The 15,728-nt window shown below is 40.1% G+C and overlaps 1 pseudogene; it reads right to left on the reverse strand.

Annotated features, from left to right (window-relative positions):
• Positions 1-118: 118 nt before the first annotated feature.
• Positions 119-14,740, reverse strand: LOC139461317 (scavenger receptor class F member 1-like; annotated as a pseudogene).
• Between the last annotated feature and the right edge of the window lie 988 nt (positions 14,741-15,728).

Here is a 15,728-nt window from a genome sequence, read left to right on the forward strand (position 1 = left end):
CGTTCATGTATCAAAACAGAACAGGGAATGGACAGCAGAAGCCTTGCACCTACAACTAAATTATTCCATTGGTTATTCAGAATGTGTAAATGGAAGCTTGCTCTCACCTCTATTTATATTAATATAAAGTAAAGCTGGTTAGATATTCACCTTGTGGACATGTCTCAATGTCACATTCAGCTAAAGTACAGTTGACTCTACAGGAAGGTTCCATGTGCGGTCCTGTTACACCCTCTGAAGCACATCCCTGACATCTGATCACAGTCTCCATCAATACACACACCACACGTCTTGTTGCAGTGTTCACCATAGAAATCTGGATTACATCGTTTATCAAAGGGTTCGTTCTTAGGGCGACAGTTGTTATTGAGACATTTGTCAGAACAATATTTGCAGTCTCTGTCTATATGTCCAGGTACACAACCACCCCCACAACCTCTGGTAGTGTTCGTCTCCTGTTCACAGTTCGGACCACGAAGTGAAGGATGACACTGCGTGCATGTTCCTGTTATTCTGTTGCATGTCTTACATCCTCTGTGACATGTCTTGCAGCCAGACCCAAAGTAGGAGTCTACACATCCAGACACACAGGAGGAGCTGACAATATCCTCCATCACACCCACCTGGACATTCTGTACAAACACCACCTGGGTTGTAACATGGCCGACTACACCCCGGGCCTTGGTATCCCGGGACACAACCCTCAGTGCAATTAGCATTCCCATTTATTGACAGTTCGCATTTTTTGTTTCGACAATTTTCGTGCAGATAGAACTACACTTCTTATCAAAATATCCAGGATCACACTCACAGATGCAATGTCCTGTGGTGCTGTCACACTCTGAACAGTGTTGGTCTACTTTGCATAGGTCAGCTGAAAATGTTGGTAAAAATGTATATTCCTGAAGCACGTTTCTGAAAAAAAAGCTTTAAAAAGCAAACATGAAAACCATACGATGTGCGAATGTATTCTGTTAAATAATTAAAACTGGCCCTTGCGATTTACAATATGACATGCTTAGTTTCACAACTACAGCTGATGATGATTCATGTTACAGATGAATTACATGTCAGACATCAAGAAAGTTGAAATAATAAAATCTATCATATTGGAAATATTCATTATGTTTACATCACAGCACACTCATTGGAAACAAACACCACAACACTCACATTACAACACACTCATAGGAAAGAAACACCACAACACTCACATCGCAACACACTCATGGGAAACAAACACCACAACACTCACATTACAACACACTCATAGGAAAGAAACACCACAGCACTTACATCGCAACACACTCAATGGAAACAAACACCACAACACTCACATCACAACACACTCATGGGAAACAAACACCACAACACTTACATCGCAACACACTCAATTTCTTTATTCAACGTACTGAGGAGGCCACAGGCCTATAGTACAATCATGATTACAGGAGCAATTGGTACAATCAAATATTTTCCAAACTTGATTTTCTTTGTATAAAAGCATGATATATGTACATAGAAAGATTTCTTATGGTTTCGATGTTGCTAGTGGCCAGTAATAGTTTAAACTTAAATGTACAATGGTTTCTATGAAAATATTTGGTAAATATACTTTTCTTAGTTCATCATAATGGGGACATACTAGTAAAAAGTGATACTCGTCCTCAATTAATCCTAGGTCACATAGTGAACAGAGTCTATTTTCTCTCGGAATATTTGGCTATCTACCTTTTTCAATTAAAAGATCGTGTGATGAACATTGGAATCTTGCAAGTGCTACCCTAAATTTTGTAAGGCTAACACTGAAAAGGTATTGCTCTGCAATGATATATGACTTGAAACTGCTATATAACAGGGACTTTGGTGAACGCGTTAGAGTTGCATTGCATGACTGAAAATATAAATCTTTTAATCTTTTTGTTATAGCATTTATGAACAAGCAATATGTTCTAATTTAAAACTGTAACCAAAACCACAATTATTCAGCAGGTTCCTTAAGTCGGTTACCCAATTTGTTTTGCCATTGCTATCATACAAACACATCATATTGTAACATTTCTTTGGGAATCTTGAGGAGGGCATATTAAGTAGTCTTATCCAATATTTTATTATTTTCAGACGTGGTTCTATACACAAAGGGACTCGTCCACATTCACCATAAACCATCACGTTGGGGGTATTCATTTTAACTCCTAAATAGTTCTTACAAGCATATAAATGAACTTTTTCCAGAGCATCTATTTGTGTAAATCCCCAAATTTCTGCCCCATATAACACACTCAATGGAAACAAACACCACACAAATCACATCACAACCCACTCAATGGAAACAAACACCACCAACACTCGAGTCATGTGTTAGATTGCATCATTTGGATGTGTGTGAAATGACTGATGCGGGCATAATGATGAACAATATCCGGTTCTGTTTTTTACACAAATGAATTGAAATATTTACATTTTAATTTGGTTGTGTTGCGGGGCTATTTCCGTTGTTAAAAACCAGCAACACAGAACAATCCTGTTTTAGGTAAAATATACATATTCGTTTTATATTTTAACAATTTTTAACACATTGCTCAATGTCATAATTTTAACTGTTAACCTATAGAAAGAGTGTTCTGTGTTGTGATTGGCTAATTTGGGTCACATGACCAAATGTCAAAGGGTGAAAATATGATTTGCATTCCCTGAAGCAAGCGACCGAATCATTGTGTAGGAATACATAATTACTCAGCATTTTTTGCATACTTATTAACAATGGACGCAAATTGAAATACAAAATTAACATTCATAACAAATATTTTGATTTTCTCTATTCATGGGAATTATTGGGATTTTAAATGTTTAATTAAAATTAATATCCAAAGTGAAATTAATTGTGTGAAAAAATGTACAGAAGATATGCAAGATCTACATCATGAAACAGTAAAAAGCAGTTAACAATGATCGTGTGTACTTGCATTCAAGGACCTTCACCTCAGAGAAATTACCAAATATGTACAACAAATATGTTGAAGTTTGACATTACTACCGGTGACCGAGTTTTACAAAATGGCGTGTTGACTGTCAACAGTGCGCGGGATTTTACGAGGGGACTTTCGTTGATTCAGGGATCGTATATACATAAATGTTGACATGTAAGTAATCAGAAACATTCTGACAATCTGTGTACTGTTTTTTGTTGTATTTTTCATTGAAACCAACGTAAATTGTCAGAAATTCTGATAAATACCGTTGTCGTTGTGCATGATTTTGCGTCAGTCATGGCGTCACACAGGACGGGAACTTCGATAAGTTCTGTTGAAAATATCAAATTATTGGAATGTATATGTGTTTAATTCCCTAATTCTTCCTACGATTCTCTTCCCGTGTATATTCTGAAAATGCAGATCTCGAGCCAATGTACTCACCGAATAGACGAATGACTTTGTTTACATTTCCAACAAGTGCAGTTTTTTCAGCGTCCGTTTTCACACCTCATTTATTTTGCTTCATTGCATTTAGACAATTTGTATTGATGACAAAGACCATTTGGCATTTGATTCTAAAATGAATGAGGAATTCAATGATGTAGGTATCGCAGCTGAAATATACGTGAAGGTATTTGCGTCTCATTACCGGTGTACGTTAATTACCAAAATCACAATCACCATAGCAGCAACAGAACGTTCGATGTTGACGCATCACAACCGAGAAAGTACGAGGTGTTAAAGAGTGCGCATGTTTTTTTTTCTAAATAAAACAATAGGTTTACAATATCGACAAATAGTATGTGTGTGTCTATTTCCGGGATTTTATTGAGTATTTGCATCTTGGAAATTTTCATTTGAGCCCCTCAAGGTTACACTTTCGGGTCTCCAGATGAATTTCCAAGATGCAAATACTCGATAAAATCCCGGAAATAGACACACACATAGTATTTATCTTCTAAATGAAGTACTTTATGAAAAAGTTTCATCGATTCGAAAACTCATAAATCCATGATAGGCATTGTATCAACACAAACTACTGAATCTAGGTCATGTCCAAAAATTGAACATTATCAACATGTACCTTACACATTGCGCGTAGGGTGTGGGTCAATAATAAGGAAATATTTACTGTGGCTTCTACAGGGGACAGACGGAAGTTGATACACCGACAGCCCACACGGCAACTGTGGAGGAAGTATCTGAATAAAATAAATAAAAAGACGACGCGGGCTATATGGTAAATATGCTTGTTATAGTTGACATATAATCCAAGGTGGTGTAAGTTTCAGCTGTCCATATAACTGGTGCGAACATACGTATACACCAGCACCTATAGGATTACAACTAATCACGAGGCAGGTGTACCTGCGGGTTGTCAACGTAGTAGACAGTGAAGGCGAAACATACATTTACACCAGCACATGTAGGATTACAACTAATGACGAGGACAGTGTACATGCAGGTTGTCAACGTAGTAGACATTGAAGGCTAACATAAATATACACCAGCACATGTAGGATTACAACTAATGACGAGGACAGTGTACATGCAGGTTGTCAACGTACCAGACAGTGACGGAGAACATACATACACACCAGCACATGTAGGATTACAACTAATGACGAGGACAGTGTACATGCAGGTTGTCAATGTAGTAGACATTGAAGGCGAACATACATACACACCAACACATGTAGGATTACAACTAATGACGAGGAAGGTGTACATGCGGGTTCTCAACGTAGTAGACATTGAAGGCGAACATACATACACACCAGCACATGTAGGATTACAACTAATGACGAGGACAGTGTACATGTATGTTTTCAACGTAGTAGACATTGAAGGCGAACATACTTATACACCAGCACATATAGGATTACAACTAATGACGAGGAAAGTGTACATGTATGTTTTCAACGTAGTAGACAGTGAAGGCGAACATACTTATACACCAGCACATGTAGGATTACAACTAATGACGAGGACAGTGAACATGCGGGTTGTCAACGTAGTAGACAGTGAAGGCGAACATACACATAAACCAGCACATGTAGGATTACAACTAATGACGAGGACAGTGTACATACGGATTGTCAACGTAGTAGACTGTGGAGACGAACATACATATACACCAGCACCTATAGGATTACAGCTAATGACGAGGACAGTGTACATTCAAGTTGTCAACGTAGTAGACAGTGGAGGCGAACATACATACACACCAGCACATGTAGGATTACAACTAATGACGAGGACAGTGTACATTCAAGTTGTCAACGTAGTAGACAGTGGAGGCGAACATACATACACACCAGCACATGTAGGATTACAACTGATGACGAGGAAGGTGTACATGCGGATTGTCAACGTAGTAGACAGTGGATGAGAGGTCCTCAGTGCCCAATGCACGGTTAATGGGTCAATGGTTTAATGAGGAAAAACACATAGGATGGCGTTTTGTCCGTTGTTGTCTCATCAAGTCAATTGACATTACATGCCTGAGAATTAATCAGAGAACATGCCCTTATATGTGTGTTATGTCTCATAACGCCATGATGTATCTATGATTAAGGAAACTGTATTGTCACTTTGATTGCCATTGCTGAAGTTCAGTAGTAGGGGTCTATGTATATAAGTGTCATGTAATTTGTCAGTGTCATTCCAACTATGCGGTATTTTTCCTAATTTATGGGTACTGATGCTACGGTCGGGTTCTTTTCTGTATGCTATCCACTGTGGCCGCCACCCCCTCCCCGTATACCTGAAGAATACACCTGGTAAGTATCGGGAGACAACTCCACATGAACAGCTGGACAACAAGTACCACTATACCTGACGCTCGGTATTAAGGTTAACAAACACGCACGCACGCACGCACGCACGCACGCACGCACGCACGCACGCACGCACGCACGCACGCACGCACGCACGCACATATGTCTCATGTAGTGTGTTTTGTCAGGTTTACCTTGTGAGAAATACAACACTCGACTGTACAAAGACCTGATGATCGTGGATTCGAACCCGAATTTAAGCCTGGCTATGATTACTGTTTGTCATCATCATACATCGTTCTAAGTGTTGCTTGTTTTTTGGTTGACATTTTAAAAACAAACAAACATATTTTAATAACAGTTGTTATTGGTTACTTAACAATGAATTAAACTAATAGAACACGTATCCAGTATATCAAGCAAATGAGGGCAGATATCCACCACATCAGTTCGTGATTTGTCATTTCATATTACAGATAAGTCAAACATAAAATGGCTCATTTAGAAAGCGGAACATATTTGTTTCAGCTCGTTAAACCGAACATATACATCGTATAACGCATGGAGACTGACCACACGGAAATGTTTCCTTCTTAAACCGCAAACATCCCACTGACTGGGACCCTGGCTTGTGTACAACTCATTCATGTATTGTTACCTTCGACTCGGGGTATGGATGACGTGTTTGTGTGGGATATCTTCAGGAGGCAATATACTACTCTGTATCATGGTGTATTGTACACTACGTCTCGTGGGATGGATGACGTGTTTGTCTGTGATATCTACAGAAGTCCATGTCTTGCTCTCTGTATCATGGTGTATTGTACACTACGTCTCGGTGTATGCATGGTGTGTCTGTCTGTGATATCTCCTGGAGTCCATGTTCTGCTCTCTATATCATGGTGTATTGTACACTACGTCTCGGGATATGGATGGCGTGTGTGTCTGTGATATCTTCTGGAGTCAATGTCTTACTCTCTATATCATGGTGTATTGTACTCTACGTCTCGGTGTATGGATGGCGTGTTTGTGTGTGATATCTTCTGAAGTTCACGTCTTGCTCCCTGCTCATCAAAACAAACCGTGCTGTTGAATGTGTGATTTTTCAGCATGGCTATTTACCTTATTTATATTGGTTTACTCTTCGTCTTTTGCGTATAATGTTCGAATGTCTTTGAAATTCGTACCACGCACCTTTTGATCGTTTACGGGTGGCGTTTGTGGGAAGAAAGTGGTTGCCTGGCCTAAGAATGTACTATACTGCTGGGCAAAAGACACCTAAAAAATGGATTTGAACAAAACATTTCAAATACTGTCATAACGTCAATCGCCGAAACAATGCGAACTTAAGGGTCAGAACACAACTATAATACCATTTCAAAAACATCACCATCGAATAACTATTTCTTGTTTTAAGCACCATCACACATGGGTGTCTACATTCTTTTTGTCCGACACGTTAAGTGGGAATAAACGTTACAAGATGTGCCTTACATGGTCCATGTTGATATAATTGAGGGTTACTCATCTGGTTTTAAAGACCGTGTTAATGCATGCTATTTGTATCAACGTGATGTGAAACTAGCACTCATACCAGTGAAATACCAACTGCAGTCATTGGGGCGGATATAGGCTAGCTTGGCCAGCATCAATCACGGCACACGCCAGTGACATAATGATGGGTAGTGTTGACTGTTAAGTGCACACCTTGTCCTGTTTCATCCTCATGCCCATCCTATTTAGAGATCTGGAAACGAGTTAAGTATTTCCATTCTTCAAAGCGAGAACAGTAGACATCTCATTTGACAAACCCTCAATATGTTTAATCTCAGGGTGGGGTATTATTGTGGTCATATATGTTAACAAAACACATGCTTATTAGTGTGTGTGTTCCTACAAGTAATTACTACATGTTTCTGTGTTTTTGTGTTGTTAAACACCGCACTCAGCAATATTCCGGTTGTATGACGGCAATTTCTATTGATATAAGTTGCTTCCACATATAATTATGATGAACGAGTTGAACGAGTTGCTCCACAATGGGTTACATGGCTGAGACAAGTGAATATAATCAGTCCACCAAAACTTGTTATTCATATCAGAACTATATTGTAGATTACAGGAGACTCATGATAAATAGGGTTTAAAATAACACTCAATGCATGCTCACTTATGCATGGACGTGCATGTCCATGTGTGGCTCCTTGTTCTAGTCCGGACTCAAGCCTCTTATATAGTGACAGCTCACTGAGGCACCATGCCACATTTTATATGTTATACCCGTCCACCGGTTACAGGCTCGAGCAGACCAGTCCTTTTATTCATCTTCTGTCATGACGCGGCACAAGGATCCAACCAATGACATTGCACTCTCTGACTATACGCTCGATCACTACAGCACGGAGGTGGGTGAAGATTACTGCTGGCGGCACGAATCAGAATGTGCAGCAGGGACACACACCCGTCTATTACATGCAGCTTGTCTCCCATTTCCATATTGTTTGATGGCTTTCAACACGTCACTGTTAATGCTTGTATGACGCTTCGGTACCTTCCTCAGACAGTTATGCTGGTTTGAAAGAGCTTGCCAAGTGAGTTAATTATCCCCCTTTACATAATCCTTTCTCTATCATTCTCCTCACTCCCTACTGATATCCAAGCCGTTTTTAGCAAACCGTCATGCATGTCTATCCATGTCTGGGAGAGGAGCTAACTCGAAGAGGAAGAGAAAGAAGGCTCGTGGGAAAGGCATGTACAGCCAACATGCAACTGTCACACGAAAGACCAATCTTACGAATGGTTCAGTCAACAGAGAACATTGGATTAACCCACGTTCAAACAACGTGACCTGAATATGTTCCCCACACTGATAACGATTATTTGTGGTTATCAACGGGAACTGTAGCTCACCTCTACTATGTAGTAAAAACAGTTACTGCTACTCAAACAACTACCACAGTGTTTCTAAAGCTGCAATAATTAGTAGCATCAAATATATGTGTGGCATCGAATTATCGAACTTTGATTTGCTGATCCAGGGTGATGACCTGACTGCCTACTTTCCTCATTCATTCATTACGTTTTTCGTGCTTTTGTTCAGATACGCCAGTGTCGAAACTTTGATCTTATCCATTTCTCGGGTTGTTGATGGTGGGTTTGTCTGTGATATCTACAGGAGCCAATGTCCTACGTTCTGTTTCATGGTGTATTGTACACTACGTCTCGGGGTATGGATGGCGTGTATGTCTGTGATATCTACAGAAGCCTGTATCCTACTCTGTTGATGGTGTATTGTACACTACGTCTCAGTGTATGGATGGCGTGTTTATCCGTGATATCTTCAGAAGACAATATACAACTCTGTATCATGCATGGTGTATTGTACACTACGTCTCCGGGTATGGATGGCGTGTTTGTCTGTGATATCTACAGAAGCCGGTATCCTACTCTGTTGATGGTGTATTGTACACTACGTCTCCACATTACAATTTCTAGAATTTAATGACCTGCCTTTGATTTCGAAATCATGATTGTAAAGCGTAAAATGTGCCTTTACACAAAAGTAAAATGATGTCTACATTGCTCAGCATGGAGGGGAAATTCATAATTGGAAGTCAAACTCTACCCTCTTGGCATGCGCTTGGTAACAGGGCTGGCCATCATTTTGAATTTCTATACATAGATTCAAATAGGAATATGATTGTGATTACGTGATACCAGTCACTGACTATGACCTTTCACTATAGATGCATCTAAAACTGTCTGTAATTATGTGCTGAAACAGGAACACATATTTTAATTCTTCACCTGCTGAACTGTGTTTTATCATATGATCCTATAGGTGGCACATTTAATCCAGGCTGGCAGCGAGTGTTCCAGTTTGGGAGGTTAGTATGGTCGCAGATGGTATCAAACACACATGATCCTTAGTAATGTATACCACTTTTGTAGTTAACATTTAAACTCTTCTTTTCTATTTTGTTATCTTTAAAGCCATGTGTGCACGCACCATGTTCCACAGAGGGATTCACTCAGTTGGATGAGGCAACTGACTGGAAACAACCCCCTGTACCCATTAGTTACAGGAGAGACATGACAAATGGGTTCTAATGAACGCTTTCAACATCTGTATCACTTATACATCGACGTACATGCACGTGTGTGTAGCTGCTTGTATTAGTCCTGACTATTGTGCCAGACCATTGTGACACTATGCTAAGGACTGACGCGTCAGTGTCCTCCTTTAGTATTAATTATTGTAACTCATTGATCCCACGTTTTTGCGAAGCGTCTTTGACACATATGTTTGCCATCCTGCCTTTCCATCTCGTGATGTCTAAGAGAGCAATTGACTCGAGGAGGCAGAGGACGGACTCCCGTTGTGGGAGAAACATGTACAGTAAGCACGTAAGGGCGATACCAACGTCGAACCATGGTCCTGCTGTGTGAGGGATCAGGTCTACACAGAAGATTGACCAATGTTTACCAAGTAGAAACACGTTCAAACATCATATCGCATAGCCAGGCTATTGTAGGTACACGTTGTCATCCAGAGAGAGAAAGAGAGACAGAGAGAGAGAGAGACAGACAGACAGACAGACAGACACAGAGACAGACAGACAGACAGACAGACATACATACACTGTAAACAATTGCCGTCAGCATTGCTTTTTAGATATTTTATATACTACAGAAAAATGACTTAGCAAAAATAAAAATGTTTACCCATAATGTTTCTAAATATGCAATCATTATCTGTTATTGTAGCTGTGTGTGTCATGGATATATAATTCAGAGTTGGTCAAACATGCTTTTTACTTAACCATGGAACTAAACGTAATACGCTTTTGTTTATATGAACAATTTACAAGGAACAAAACGGTATTCTCTTAAGTATGCGGATACTTTTAACAAGAAGATCAAACGTGTTCAAAGAGCAATGCAGCTCTGGTCATCTACCACCTATCTGATCTTGACTGGGAATAAACGAATTCAAGTGAATGAGGTAGCAGTGTCCCGATGGGAGAAACCAGACATTCACTTTACACATCGGGATTCGAACTGAAACCTAGCGTGACGAGTGAGTATGTGAGTATGGCTTTACGCCGCTTATAGCGATATACCAGCAATATCACGTCGTAGGACACCAGCAATGGGCTTCAAACATTGTACCCATGTCGGGAATCGAGCCCGTGTCTTCAGCGTGACGAGCAAACGCTTAAAGCACTAGGCTGCCCGACCGCCCCGAGTGACAAGTGAACGGCATAGACGTATATCCAACTATGAAACGCAAGTGGAAATGTATTCAAGTTTCCGATTATTTATTGCTAATTGTAAAGCATACACAAACTATTTTAACCAAGACATAAAAAAGATGATAACATTCTGGTCCTTGCTCTGGCATTTTTTAACGAGTCCATAACATACAGCATGTGGCAAAACTAAAATAAAAATATAGCCTTACAAATCCCTATCGTATAAAACACCATCTGCTGTGAAATATACTACTCAAAATTTGATAAGGATCGTAGATATTTTTCTTAATAAAAAAACAAAATAACTGCATAACTGGCAATATTGTGTTCAAGTGAAATCAAAAACGTCTCCAACACACGTGCACGTGCATTTCATGCCATGGGAAATGCGTTTCACATCACAGTTCATGCTTTTGCTACCATTGCACGATTTCCAATCAGGCAACGGTGTCTGATTCATTCTGAAACTGTAAACTCAATTGAGTGTTTACACTACGTTTATCTACGCAATGCCCCCTCAACGTGTAAGGCGTCGCCTGACGACAGAACAACTTGGCAGATGTATTGGAATGCTTGATGCTGGCTATTCACAACGTGACGTTGCCAATGCACTAAACGTCAGCCAGAGACTTGTAAGCAGGGCCTGGTCCCGACAGCAAAATTTTGGTACAGCAGCACACCGACATGGGGGTGGTCGTCAGAGGTCGACAACCCAACAACAAGATCATTTCGTGGCTCTTCAGGCACGACGTCATCCCTTCTGGACAGCAACCAGCCTATGTAACGACCTCCTGAACGCCTCGGGGGTGAATGTGTCCACTCAGACGATACGGAATCGTCTTCACAATGCAGGTCTCTACTCGAGAAGGGCATGTGTCCGAATCCCCCTGACTGTTCGACACCGGCGGGAGCGATTGGAATGGGCTGAAGATCATGTCACTTGGACACGGAACGATTGGGTTCCAGTTCTGTTCACCGATGAGTCCAGGTATTGTTTGGAATTTACAGACAGGAGGCAGCGGGTGTGGCGACGACAACGTGAACGTTTCCATGATGCCAACATAAGTGAACATGACCGTTATGGTGGTGGTTCCATCATGGTCTGGGGTGGAATCAACAGAGATGGAAGGACAGATCTTCATGTCCTGGAGAGAGGAACAATGACGGGGGTGAGGTACCGGGATGAGATCCTCGATGCGTACGTCAGACCCTACGCTGGTGCTGTTGGCCCTGAGTTCATCCTGATGGATGATAACCACCGTCCTCATCGCGCCAGGGTGGTTGAGCAGTACCTTGAGCAGGAGACAATTGTCCGCATGGATTGGCCAGTGCGCTCGCCGGACTTGAACCCGATTGAGCATGTCTGGAACATGCTGCAGGTTGCCCCAGGTTGCCCTTTCACGCCGTAGAGCACAACCCACGACTTTGGCAGAGCTCGGACATGCCCTCGTGGAAGAGTGGAACAACCTTCCCATTGGGAACATCCGGGTGCTTATTGACAGCATATCTCGACGTTGTCAGGCCATCATTGATGCAGGGGGAGGTCATACTCGATATTGACACTTCATCGACTAAGTGTAATGATGGACTATCCCTCATAACTGTGTAATTCTTTCTCTTGTTTGCTGTTAACATACTTTAATGAAATGCCTTTTGGTGTTTACAGATTTCAAACATTCCATATTGATACAAGTTCATGCCGTTCATGAATTTTCATTCATAACATGATTAAACACGTTTCTGAGTCAGATTCATGTCTTTTGTTATGTTTGTGGTAACTTACACATATATCACCTAGTGATCCTTATCAAATTTTGAGTAGTATATATGACATATAGTAAATTGTTTAGTGTTGGTAATGTTACCTTGTATAAACACACAATCAGGGTTAGTTACCCTCAACAGCTATCTCACACACATATTACAAATATAAATGCAAAATTGTAACATAATATGGTAAAGTTCATGTTTGAAACAACCGGGTCTTTGTTCGATGCTGACTCCTCATATATCTGGAAGAATGGATTCAAGGATATTTGTATGTGCTGGCTCAGAGACTGTTATTGAAGTTAATCACTAAATCAATTCCTTGTCATATACCACATACACTTTTGATGGTGAACAAATTGGACAAGTTTGAGTGTTTATGTTCCATGGTCAAATATAAACAGGGATAGTCGGGAAAGAGGGAAATAAATGTGTATGCTAGTGAGTCTACAAACAGTAGGTCTAAGACATGAAACCACGCAATTCACATCAAATGTAGAGCTAATTCTCCAATTAAACATATAATCTGGTGTGTTTGGTAAGTATTAAATGAACATATAATAACACTGTATTAATAATAAATACAATCTTCGAATAGCATCTGGTGACAGTTCAATAACATTGCAGCATATACAGTATGTGGCAAAATCACGTGAAACAAATAATGTTTTATCCTTACAAATCCCTACTTATTAAACATCATATACTGTACAAATAAAACACATAGTAAAGTGTTTAGTAATCGTCCTGTTACATTGGTATGCACAAAAACAGGGTTGATTACCCTGCATATAAATCTAAAACCCTCGGAGAAGCACATCAATTATTTACAAAATATGCATAGCGTAATAAAATTTGGTAAAAAAATTGTTTACATCCGAGTCCTTGCTCGATGGTGAATGCTTATGTATAGTAAAGATTAGCATCATTTGCATGTGTTGAGGTTTTTAACGTTATTGCAATTAATAAACAAAATAACGTATTCTTGTGACAAGAATTTTGGGTGTGTATCGTGGGTGTGTATTTTGGGTGTGTATTGTGCTTGGTAACTAATTGTACGACATTCCTTCATGTCACAAAGTCATCCAATAAAGGTGGTTTACACCGCATAGCTAACTATCCAATTGAAAGTGCCATTACTTGTATGATGGTAAGCATGAGTAGAACATACAGTGAAAGGATAAATACAGTTGTCCAGTGGTAACAATTAAAAAAAAATGCAGCATAGACAGCACAGTCATCGTTTGTATGTTTTTTTGTCGTTTAACGCTGCTTTTAATAATAGTCCAGTTATATCACAGCGTGTCAGCTTAATGTGTGAGGAGAGCCCGAAGTAATGCACGTCTTAGACGAGAAACCAACAAGCACGTGTACGGTGCTGACAAACCTGGAAACATAAGGTATACATCCGGGATACATCAAGTTGGTAGAATGATGGACAAGTAATTGTAAAACAAACATAATCTCTGGCACAAACGATATAAATACAGGTTTTTTACTACGCATGGCTAATTATCTCATTAAAGGTATTATTTTGTTTGTTGTGGGAGGCATAAGAAGAATGTATTATGAAATAGTAAACACAATTTCAAAATAACACCTGGTGACAGTCCAATAGCATTGCAGTTTATATACAGCATATGACAAAATCACATGACATTAATAAAGACAAATGATTTTTTGACAATCAGGTTCTAGTTCCGTTATTTTATGAACACTTATCGTCATGGCCACACGCAGCCGCCATCATCACCCGTGTCCAGTCACTCCGACCTCGGACGTTGATGTCAAAGGATGGGAGCAGATACTCCACACATAGCTGGAACACATCATCATGGCCACACGCACCCGCCATCATCACCGGTGTCCAGTCACACCGACCTCGGACATTGATGTCAAAGGATGGGAGCAGATACTCCACACATAGCTGGAACACATCATCATGGCCACACACAGCCGCCATCATCACCGGTGTCCAGTCACACCAACCTCGGACACAAACACAGACAACTTGAAATTGTTCAAACTATGTACAATATGTACAATCCATTGTCACTTACGTAATTCAATTCTACTACTACTTCAGAACTATAGAGGGTATGACAATAACACAACTAGTACATCCAGAAGCATTAAGAATCCGATTTTCACAAGAGTAGTCCTTGTTAGAATCTACGATGGTATTCAGTGTTCAGTGTTTTTTTCTAGCATATGCGTTGTATTCTTTTTACCCATTTTGTCATTTGTCTTAGCAACTAAATGTAGGACGACCTTGCATGTTATTAACTGTCTCAAACAGTTATGTACACCTGCATAACCTGCTATTCATTTAGGAATATAATTCCATTGCAGCTACTTTATGCTTATATTGTATTGAACTATATTCGACAAAGTAAACAAAGCAATTATTATGGCAAAACAAATACACCAACGGCAAAGAAGTGACTGTGCTTCACATAAAGTTAAATGAATATATATTTATTGTGAAACTAAATAATGAACAGTTTACACGTGCACACACTTTGAATGAGTTCATGTTTGTTGGGCCGAGGAGTGATACACAAGTTAGTGTTTTTGTTCATTGAGTGAGTGAGTGAGTATGGTTTTACGCCACTTACAGCAATATACCAGCAATATCACGGCGGGGGACATCAGCAATGGGCTTCACTGTTGTTGTCTTCAAATGTGAACAGCACACAATGCTATTAGGTGCTCATGACATACTTTTGTTATCTGTAAATGAAGGTCTTTCAAGTGTGACCTCACGTCAACAAGGCAACCGTATTCGGTTGGTGCATCTACGTAATCGATACCAAACTGCCAGATTAACAGCTCAAACCGTTCCCAACCGACTGAGGGAGCACAACATCCGCTCCCGACGTCCCAGCGATGCGCCCAATGTTGCTTCCTTACGTCCGAAAGGACAGTATACTGTTCTCAAGTGAGTCCAG

This window comes from Haliotis cracherodii, unplaced genomic scaffold (genome assembly GCF_022045235.1).
Source record: "Haliotis cracherodii isolate W230 unplaced genomic scaffold, xgHalCrac1.p SCAF_14, whole genome shotgun sequence".
NCBI classification, from domain to species: Eukaryota; Metazoa; Mollusca; class Gastropoda; order Lepetellida; family Haliotidae; genus Haliotis; species Haliotis cracherodii.